An 11,041-nucleotide genomic window follows, 5' to 3' on the forward strand; every position below is an offset into this window, starting at 1 on the left:
TTTCTGGCTGCAGGCAGGAAGAGTTTCTCCTGAAGCTTTTTCATATTAAAAGGTATTCCAGAATGCAAAGACTGACAAGGCGTTTGCAGTGACCTATACACTTGAATTATATCGTAATTTTGTAAACATAATTTTGGCCATAATTACCATTGTTGGAGGACGTATCCAGATCCTATAAGATACTCATTTACAAGTATAAGTCGAGAGTTCCAAAGAAGTGTGCACGTTTTCAAAGCAACATGTACTTGTTATGCTGAATGTCCACTGTCAGTGTTATTTTATAATATATTATACTATATTTTTCACAGATGCATTGTATTTTTAAACTATTTTTCCATGCTGTTGGTAGTTTATTCTTTAATTAACAATGTATCGTGGTTTATAAGCTGATCATGATACAGTTTGTATGTAAAATATTAATCTATGGAGTAACTAGCAAAATAAATAAATAGGTAAACCACTCCAACCTATTTGTGAGGGACTATTTTAGATTTTCATTTCATTATAAGTAATTTTCTTTACATGTGTCTAGTTGGATTGACAAGAAACTATTCAACTAGCTTTCCGATACATGTACTGTGGCACCATTAAAAGTACAACATTTGCCTCACAAATGTAGTGATGAAGATGTATAAGTAGCACAAAATGGAAATTTCCAAGTAGTGTGTTGTATCATTCTTGTACTTTACTTGAGTAAATGTACATTAGACCACTGATAATTCCTTGCTCACCAGATCAAGTTTGCTCAATTGTCACAATGTTAAATCATAAGTACAAAATATTGAGACTGTTTAAGATAACTGATAAACTTTGAGGTAGATAACTTCAACTCCCAAGGTACATTTTGGCAAGAAACTTCCAATCACCAAGCTTAAAGTTCTGTAGCCTGTGCCGCTAACTATGGGTCGAAGATAAAGATTATGTTAGCAAGCAGTTGTATATTTACACATGAAGCAAACACAGAGCGACATTAAGATTCATTTAAAGTTTTTCTGGGCACCTGGTGAATGTAATATTCACTCTGCTTTTATCCCTTTCTTGGTCTCTACCAACTCCTGAGGGAATACGTGGCTCTTTAGTTGCCAAATGTTCAAAAGCTAACTCCTAATTTTCTCCGTTTACCGTTTGGTGTTAAAAGCAGTAAAACTGTGGGCAATTTAACCAAAACAATGAGCTGAAAGATGCTAAAACGCTCCATTGAACTGCAGCCGGATGATCATTTTCTGTGCATCACACGATCCTTGTTAGTATAAAATTGTTCATTTGTGTTTTAAAGAGAAACGTTACAGCAGTTGAACTGATGTAGTGGTGTACTCCAGGGTGTGGTCAGTACACTGTGACATCACTACGACCTAATTAAAAATTCTTCCAACTGGCTCTTGTTTGATTTAAGTGCACATAATTACCTTTCTTATAAATGTCAGGTGCCAAATAGCAGTGCTGCTGCTCAGTCTAGAAAACGTTTTGGTTCTTCCTTCAGAATGTTTACAGTGTCTCATAAAATGTAAATGCATGAACATCGTATAGCAGAATTACATCCAAACAACCAACAGTATTGCATAATGGGTGAAGTTTGTTAGGGTTTCAGTGTAGTTAACCATCAATAGGCCGTCCATGCTGCACCCAGCAAATAAAGCTTTCCATTCTGCTCTGCCACAGACCATGAAATAGTCACTCAGCTCTGAAATGGAGGGAATCACTCACACGGCGAAACAGCAAGAAGTTCGGTTAGTTCTGCCGTGCAGGTAGGAGATAGATACTTGGAGGCACAGACTTATTGCAGCCCTCCATAGATATCTGCCAAAGTCTACACAAACATTAGAGGGAAACGGGGAAACAAAATTACAGAAATCTGCTAAGTTTGACAAATGGCGCGCCCGGCTTTGCCACTAGCTATTAGCCTGCAATGATTAATAAGTGAGAAAATAATTGCACTTCATTGAGATTGATGACGCCCCATTTAACCTCCCCTCTCATCCTGGCTGCGCCACAGAGCACCGAGATGAGCCCTGGACACACTGCTGCTCTGCCGGCCTCATTGGCATCACACACACACACACAAACACACACAGGGCCTGTAATGATCCTGCGGGGTATTTTTTAAAAAGCCTCGCAGCGCTCTGATCATAAGTTCATTGTTAGTAAGTGAAAAACAATGATCTCAGCGCTAGGAGGCCTCTGGGAATCTCTCACTCCACCAATATAGAAGCATTTAAGTCAAACACCATGGGGAATTAATGACAGCGGAGTCACCATTAACTCCTACGCTAACGAGTTTGTGCGCTTTGGCCCTCTTGTTAGACACATCTTGTGTGCGCGCGTGTGTTTGCTTTATCTGAGAATCTTGTTGATCTGAAACACACATGGTGTTTGAATGTGATTTGCACGGGCAAAATCCAAACAAAAAGAACGCCGGCGATCAGGCGAGGCGCTAGGAGTGCCGTGGTGCCTTATCCTCTCAGTCTGCAAAGAGACGTGGCCAAGGTTATTAAAGAAGGATGTAGCAGAGCAAGATGGCCGCTGTTGTGACCAGAGGCGGTGTGGAGAGATAAATGGTTGACCCAGCCTGGTGTCAGGTTAGGATTGATGCCACTATCAGCCCCACTGCTTTCCCAATGATTTTCTCAAATCTCTGATAGAGTGTGTTATCTAGTTACTGGCATGAGGGCAACGGCCTGCAGGCACAGAGAAGGTCAATCTATGAGGACAATCTTTGTTGGACTAAATGAGAAAAAAGACCTCACAAAAAAGAATAAAAAGCAGCTGCTAGGTCTCTGGGATAAGATAAGCCAAATTACTTCTCTTTAGTAGGATAGGCCTTGGGCAAAACATCAAAAAAAAAAAAAAAAGGAGAAAAAATTAAGCGAGGCAGCTTTTGTGCTCTAACTTCAATGTTGTAGATTTCACCTGGAACCTCGGCTTCCTTGATCTAATGTTGATTCAGTGGCTGCAGCACCTTGAGGAATGGGCCGGTTGAGTGCGCGTTTGTCTGCTGTTTAATCTGCATTCACCTATTAAATCTCTTTAACGGGAGAAAAACAGGAATTTTTCCCGAATACAGAACGGCAGTCAGCAACGTGAACCGCCCCCGCAGATGGCAGAGCTTCCCCATAATCTCACTCCATCAAACCGCTCGCTCTTTGGTCTTTTCAAAACTGGGAGAAAAGAGTTTGACTAATAGGTTGTAATTTACCGGCCGGGGTCCTGATCAATAATTCCGCGTCAATAATGATGGAGAGGTCTGTGTGAGGGGGAAATGATTCCACTCATTGTCTGAGAAAAATGAAGGTGTGGACATCGCCTCGGGCTGTAGGCAGATGTCCACAGGTGTTCGGTTAGTATGATGGTGGAGTTGATGAGCGGGAAGACAAATAACACACACATACAAAGAGTACTATGTGTGCACCCTTGTGGTGCATAGGATCAAAACTTTGTAAAGAGTGCTCTCACACACACACACACACACACACACACACCTCCCTAATGGATGTATTTTTCACTGTACTTTTTCGCTGACGTTTCAGTCGAGGGGCCTTTCTCATCTCATTTTGAAAGCAGTCTTCTGACAGAAATATTGACCAAACTACTATAAATGGAGGGAACGATCTGTTTCTTTATGATCCAGAAAATTGCTAAAATGGTTTCAAGGAAATAAAAAAAAAGCCCCTTTTTGAACGCTTTCTGATGTGGAGTGAAAATACTAAGTAAACTCTTATCTGCATGCAAATAAGTACACACAATGAAATCACTGTAAAATCCTCATCTTCAGCAAAGAAGACACCGAACAAACATTCAAACAACTATACTGATGCTACATTTTCACATTGATTTAATGGTGTTGATTACTTTACCGCGAGTCACTGTGATTGCTCAATAAAGCTCTTTTGCTACATGCAAAAACCTGAAAATGAGTCCCTGGGATTTACTACATGTATCCACATTACCACCTGTATTCTGAGACATAGACGCTGTTCTATCACAGCACATGATCTTCATCAGCAGATCAGAGACTTTCAGCATTTGGAGATTTGTTAGCATTTAGAAAACTAGAGTTTTTAAGTGTTTTCCACGTGTATTGTATGTCATCATACTCCCTAACCTACGATACCTCCATGTTCTCTCACCGCGCCGTCTTTCCACCTTTGCAGCGGCAAACCTCTGCAGTCTAAAACATTTCGTTAATGCTCTTCAACCCTTTCTGACCGTTTTTATAGTTCACAGCTCAGCTGGCTTAAAGCTTGTGATGTATTATTTCATATATCACAGACATAAACTATGCTATTACAGCAAGTTTTAAAAATTGTGCGGCTTGAATTTAAGGCATTGACATTAACATAAATGTGAATGTGATTTAGGTGTTCTCTTATGGGATCAAATGCCACAATACCACCAAAACATTTCTAAAAACCTGTGGAAGTTCTTGTTCTCATCCACAGAGAATCTTGTCATATTTACATTTATGTCATACTTTTAACTGAAACTCCAGGTCATGTGTTTCTGTGAGGTACAGTGCGCTCCCTGGTTTAAAATCGGAGAGAGTTTTCCTGTCGTAAGAATTCCAGTCTGCTACAAGGTTGATATCGAAATCGCTGCTTCTCAAGCTGCGATAAGTCTCACTCTAATGCCTTGATCTGTCAGTCAAAGATAAATGCTGCAGACTCCGGCCGACACCAGTGCCGTGAGTTTCTGAAAGCAGTCTAAATATTTTGACACACGCTTTCAGCGCGACACCAGATACAGCAGAGCCAGAGCTCAGGCTGCGAGAGAGGAAAACACAGGGAGCAAACAAGTGATTTTAAATTCATTAAATGAAAATAGAAATGTAATCTGTGTTTTATGTAATTACATTAACATCACTCCCTTGGTAATTTACATGGCATAAGAAAAAAGTCCACTTTCTGAACACAATGAGGGGAGGTTGTATAACAGGAACAGTTTGACAAATCCATAACAAAACTACACTCTCTTGCATAGATTTGTGTTAATATAGGTTTTTATAGAATATATGTTTAATAGGACCTGGACTGTAGAAATGGGACACAATGGATTCAGGGAGTTTTTGTAATCCAGTGTTCAAACCGAACCAATTTTTTAGCTGCTGTTTGTGATGCATTTTGTGTTTTAGTGTATCTATAGCATTTTGGGATTTGTGTTGAGATGTTTTGTGTCTGTGAATACTCACCCAAACAGTTCAGTATAGCCCCTAATAGGCGATAATATCGACTAATAGCCCCATTAACTGGAGGACCTGCACTTTGATTGGGCAACAACATATTCATGAACAGTCCCAAACATATAGACATTTTACTGGTCATCCTATGCATATGTTTATTTATTATCTTTTGCAGGTTTGTTTTGTGATGAAAAACACAAAGTCAAAAGGTCTCATGACGTTTACTTTAAAGAGGCAATCATCGGGAGGTATGCAGACATCTATAAATTATTTGCAAAATATACACAAAAATACAAAAAATGTACATGTCAATCAAGGAGAGTTAAGAGTGTGTGGGTACTTGTGTGGGTGTTTTTTTACCTGGTGGCTTGTAGCGGTAGTGTACAGTATCGAGACTTCCAACCTTAAAGAAAGAAAAAAAAATCTAAAACATTACAAGGACCATCAAAAATGAGACCAGATAAGGAACCAGGTCTTCCTCAATGGAAGTAATCTAAGTAGACAATCTTAATGACTTTATGAACCATTAAGTACTTATTTTAACCCCAATCACGATCTTTCCCTAAAGCTAACCAAGCCGCTTCTGTGGCCAAACCTAAACACGACAGCGTTGTCGCATCATGAAACAGATGTATTGTTCAGAACTGATTTGTAACTGTTTTGGAAGCCACAGGCAAATGAATGGCGGTGTCAGATCAGACGGGGACAAACAACTTATTTTATCGTTTAATTTGGAGGGTAAAAACAACCACAAAGTAAGTCTTGTATAACAGATCGGACGTTACCCTCCGATCCCTCCGACCCATCACCGGGCCTTCATCCCAGCGTGCAGCTCCTCCTCTGAACCGAGCAGAGGTGTGTTTTCTGAGCCGGCCCTGAACAGTTTGAACATTGCGCTCTAAGTGGATTGGGTTCCTGTCAGAGCTGAGCGTTTGGACATTGATAAATTTCCTCCTGTGCGGGATCGATAACTCTCACCTTTCAGCCCAGGGCCCCTTCAGAGTAGGACGTCATAATTACTCTGTCAAACTGAATGCCTGTCTGTGTGAAGACTGACGACTGGTGTGTGCGTGTGATGATGATATGGAGTCGGTGGCTTTTTTTTCCTTATGTGTGAATGTGGTATTGTGTATGTCGGGATGTATGCATGGAGATTTATGGATTATGTTTGTACATGTGGGCTTCAAAAGGTTGTGTGTGTGTGTGTGTGTGTGTGTGTGTGTGTGTCGGGGCCCAGGTGATGCTTTGTTGGCTGAGCTGGACTTGTGACTGGCAGTGATTGACAGCTGGGTAGCCCGCCTCCCGCCTTCTCCTCCCACGGCGCTTTTTGATGCCTGTCATATTGGCCAATCAGCAAAGTGATCTGACAGCTGTCCTGACACGCGCGTACACACACACACACACACATTACACACAAACACAGACAAACACACTTCCGTTCACACAGACAGGCCTAATTGTGATCTAAACTCTAAACCAAATTCCGAACTCCAAATTCACCACTAAGAATGAATCAAAAGGTGGAAAGATGTTCAACATTTGGAAGGTTGTACTCATCTTTAAAATGTTTTTATTTCAATAAACTAGCACAACTCATTTCCAGAACTGAAATGGACCAAAGCAGCCGTGTTTACTCCCACATTAGCTGCAACAAGTAGCTCCAATGGGGATGACGGGCCCCTCACGTCGATCATGTTGACTGAATTAACATACGCGGCGTTCCATTCAGCTGGTCCCTCAGATCTGTTTTCCGTGCAGATGTAATGATGATTTATTTATTCTGTTTCAGGTATTGCCTCCATCTGCTCCATCAGACTGAATGAGGATATGTATATGTGTGTGATGCAACACCAGCGTGTAAACATGTGAGTGTGACTGTTCTGTAGGTTCTTATTAGATTTGTGTGTGTGTGTGTGTGTGTGTGTGTGTGTGTGTGTGTCACACAGCGGCCATGTGGCACTGCTGTCGGTAAAAGAGGCAGCCTGTGGAATTAAAAGTGAATGAAGCAGAGAGATGAGCGAGGCTGCACCGCTTCTCATAACGCCGCCACAAAAATAATAATAATAATAATAATCGGGGCAATAATAACCTCAGCGCTCATTTAGACATCAATACTAATCACTCTCATTTGGAGGACAATAATAATAATCAGGCTCATTTAGAGTGCCGGTTCTCCACAGAGGCTTTCACTGCCTTTGGGGTTGGTTGGTGCTTAACCTAATGATAATAGTCATGATTCATGGCTCAACTCTCCCTCCCTGCATGTTGCTCTCACTCCACGTGAACATAGGAAGTGTGTATTCCTGTGTGTGTGTGTGTGTGTGTGTGTGTGTGTGTTGGTTAATTCTCTTCCTCCTCGTTAGAACTTTACATTGACTCACTAACCCCTAAATTGAATGAGAGTACGGTTGATTGCGGTTTGTGTTCTTCGGTTGTATTAGGTTTTAGTTTTGGTCCTCATCACAATCACAGATCTGAAAACGGACAACTTTGCTAAAAAAATAAGTTCAACAGGTGCAACAAACACAAACTGTCAGATGATTATTTAGGTTTTCAACAAACCTTCAGGTTAACCAAACTCTGTGACAACAGAAAAGAAAAGTGGATGGAAAAGTGGTCGTCCCAACTGTCTTAACATCTATTACAGTTTACAGACTGACTTCACACACTTTTCCTGCAATGAGATTTCATCAGGAAATATGGTGAGTTTACTCACTTTCTTTCAGCAGTTTGCCAGGTTAGACTTATTTTCAGCCATGTGGCTTCATCTTATCATAACCAATAGAAATGTTGCAGCGCAATGACGGTTAGACCCTAGCCGCCATGAAGCAGATTTCCAAATCCCACTGTACGTTATCTGCTTTGCTCAGCAGTAAACCGCAGACAGACACAGCTAGTGGTATAGCCAGCGGACATAGTGGAGCATTTAGCAGCTGAAGAGATGTTTCCCTCAGGAGTTGGTGGAGACCAAGAGGGGTTTGAAACAACTCCCAGTGAGTTCAGAGATCAATCAGAGTTTAAGGTGTCACACAAACGCACACAGGCACACTCCACACACAGATGCAACGATACATACTGCTAGCTAGCTAATGCTAACATCTGTACGGTCACTGGCTGTACCTCTGACTGCAGAAACACTCCAGCAGGTCACATTCAGCTGATCATGCTAAAAGCAGAATCTAATTTATACAGATATGCAGATGCATTCACAGTAAATGTGTCTATTAAAACCTTCTCTGGTGCCTTTTTATTTGACTCTCTTCTGTTTCCGTTGTTGCTGTGTGTGCAGTGGAAACCGATATCTTCTGCTCTTTTATGTTAATGTGGTCTCTGATCACCTGGCTAGATTTGTTTTTGCTCCACCCGATCACAGTGCAGACGACGAGGATGCGGCTTAATGCCACAGTAATGTAGGTGTTGCAGGAACACTCTCTCAGCCCTTTATATGGTCATCTCCAAGACATGAACATATTCCCTTCTCTTTCTGATGTCTTGCGTGCCGGCACATGGGACAGTCAGGCCTTAATGTAATTCCACGCGAGTGGTGCTCATCTCATCTGGGCTCCAGCTTTGAACTATTGGCTCGGCTGCTTTTTCCAGAACGAGACAGAAAATGGAGACAGAGGGAGAGAATTGTCCGGCACTGATTCGCTGTAAAAAAAAAAAAAAAAGAAGAAAAAAACTCGGACAGAAGATCATTTCAGCGCCGCTCGGGAAGATCAAAAGCTCTGCTGGCAGAGAGCGGGCGCGAGGGGAGATGGTATCGCCAGGCTCTCATTTCATTCACAGACGAGTGTGAAATGACTTCATCTGTTGTGTGGACTCACACTAGACACCATTATACACTACTGTACCCCGACCCTCTCTATTCCTCTCTCACTTTCTGCCGCACGCTGGCAGCTACAGGCCAAAAACCACTGCAGCTGTGTCCTAATAATACATCTGTAAGGTATTGCTTTGTGTTTCTATTAGCCACATGTCTGCTTTTACCTACATTGACATTTAGAATACCAAAGAGCCTTCTTTTTCTTTAGCACTAATTGCATTGTGATAATGTGTAGAGTAACACTTTGGTCTGGTGTTAATTGCCTGTTTATCGGAGCTGGAGATCTTAACCCTTTAAGAACGTTAAAATGGAATACAGGAGTGCTAATAAGAGGAGATCAGACCTCAAGTCCAGGCCCACAGTAGCTCGCTTCAGGCCCGGCGGTGAACATCGTTACCACTCTGCCTTCTGCACTTAAAACAGGAAGAAAGGCAGAAATAAGCAGCAATTTGCTCAAACTTCTGAGCCTTAAACACTTGAATAATTTAGCATGGAATATCATAAATCCTCTTGATTTTTTTAGGAACGACAACAAACTGGGGTTTTAACACTGCACCCCCCCCCACCCCTCTCTCTCTCCTAATGGAGATCGCAGCACACACACACTGGAAGAAAGACAGTGAGAGGGGAAAAGAGAGGGAAGTATAATGAGATAATAAGAGTCGACTTAACACAAGGATTTCCCTCCTCTTTCTTCTTCTTCCTTCATCCCTCGTCTTCATTTCCTCCTTCATTAAAAGAGGAGTCCGGCGCTGCAATGCTGAGTGTTGGCCGTGAGAGCTTTCTCCCTCCATCTCCGTCTCTCTCTCTCTCTTTTTTACCCTCCCTCCTCCTGTCTTCATCCTCCCCTCTCCCTTGAACACCCTGTTTAGCTGTTCAAGCTGATGACACAGAGAATATTGCATGTTGAAAGGCTGTTTCACCACACACACACACACACACACACACACACACACACACACACACACACACACACACACAAACTGACGTACACACTCATGCACACACTCTCTTGCCCAGAGCGAAAGGCCCCAGGCAGTCTCTTTCCCGCTAGCCAGGGGCGATCATTCTGCCTCTATGATACTTAAACTGTGAGATGTCAGGAAACATTAGGCCTTTAAAAACACTGCTACGATGCCGTGCAGAACCACACTGTCAACACACACATGCACACACACACACACATGCGCAACAGTCTCAACTGTAGTCCCATCCAGCTTCCTCCAAGGCCAGAATTCTTCAGCAATCATTATGCACAGAAAAACTTATTTTTAATGGGATTTAATTATCTTTTCTTTTTCTTTTTAATCACCTTTTCGAGAGTAACAATCAGAACTTTAAATGTATTAAAAGTACGGACATGGCCCTTGAGGAAGGCATGACTTTGTATTTGCCGGCGTTGTTGTAGGGAGTACAGCTAAAGAAACAGCTTTAAAATAAAGGCTACGGTCGAAAAGTCAAAAAATGACCTTCTTTTCCCGACCACTTCTCCTTGACCTCGATGGAAAACGTCACGAGGTCAAGGAAAGATGTGAAGGAGAATTCACAAGGATTTAGGAAAAGACAATAGCGGTGCTCAGTGAATCCGACTCCACTTTCACTATTACGTAATTATGAGGCAACCACGAACGTTACCAACGTGGTTCTGGCATGTTAAAATTAGCACATCTTGCACCTCGCCCAGTCATTTCTGATAACATCTATAATGCACGTTATTTAAAGAGCTCCTTCAGTGACAGGCTGCTTCAGCTGCGGTGTGTAAAGGAGAGAGATACCGCAGATCCCTCCTATTACTTTATTAGGGTTGCAATTTAAATTCTAAAAAGGAACATAGGCTACCGGTCAAAAAGGTTTATATGATATATATTGAGTTAATTGTTTGTTATATGTGTGTATTTCTCCCTACTCCTCTGCGGACATGTAATACTTGCTGTATTTACTGTTCATTTGATTTGTTATTCTTCTAAATAAATATGAAGACAATGAACCGAAATGGGTGTCACTGTCCACTCATATTTATCGACATGAATCCCGTTAGTAGA

This window comes from Pholis gunnellus (genome assembly GCF_910591455.1).
Source record: "Pholis gunnellus genome assembly, chromosome: 19".
Taxonomy (NCBI): domain Eukaryota; kingdom Metazoa; phylum Chordata; class Actinopteri; order Perciformes; family Pholidae; genus Pholis; species Pholis gunnellus.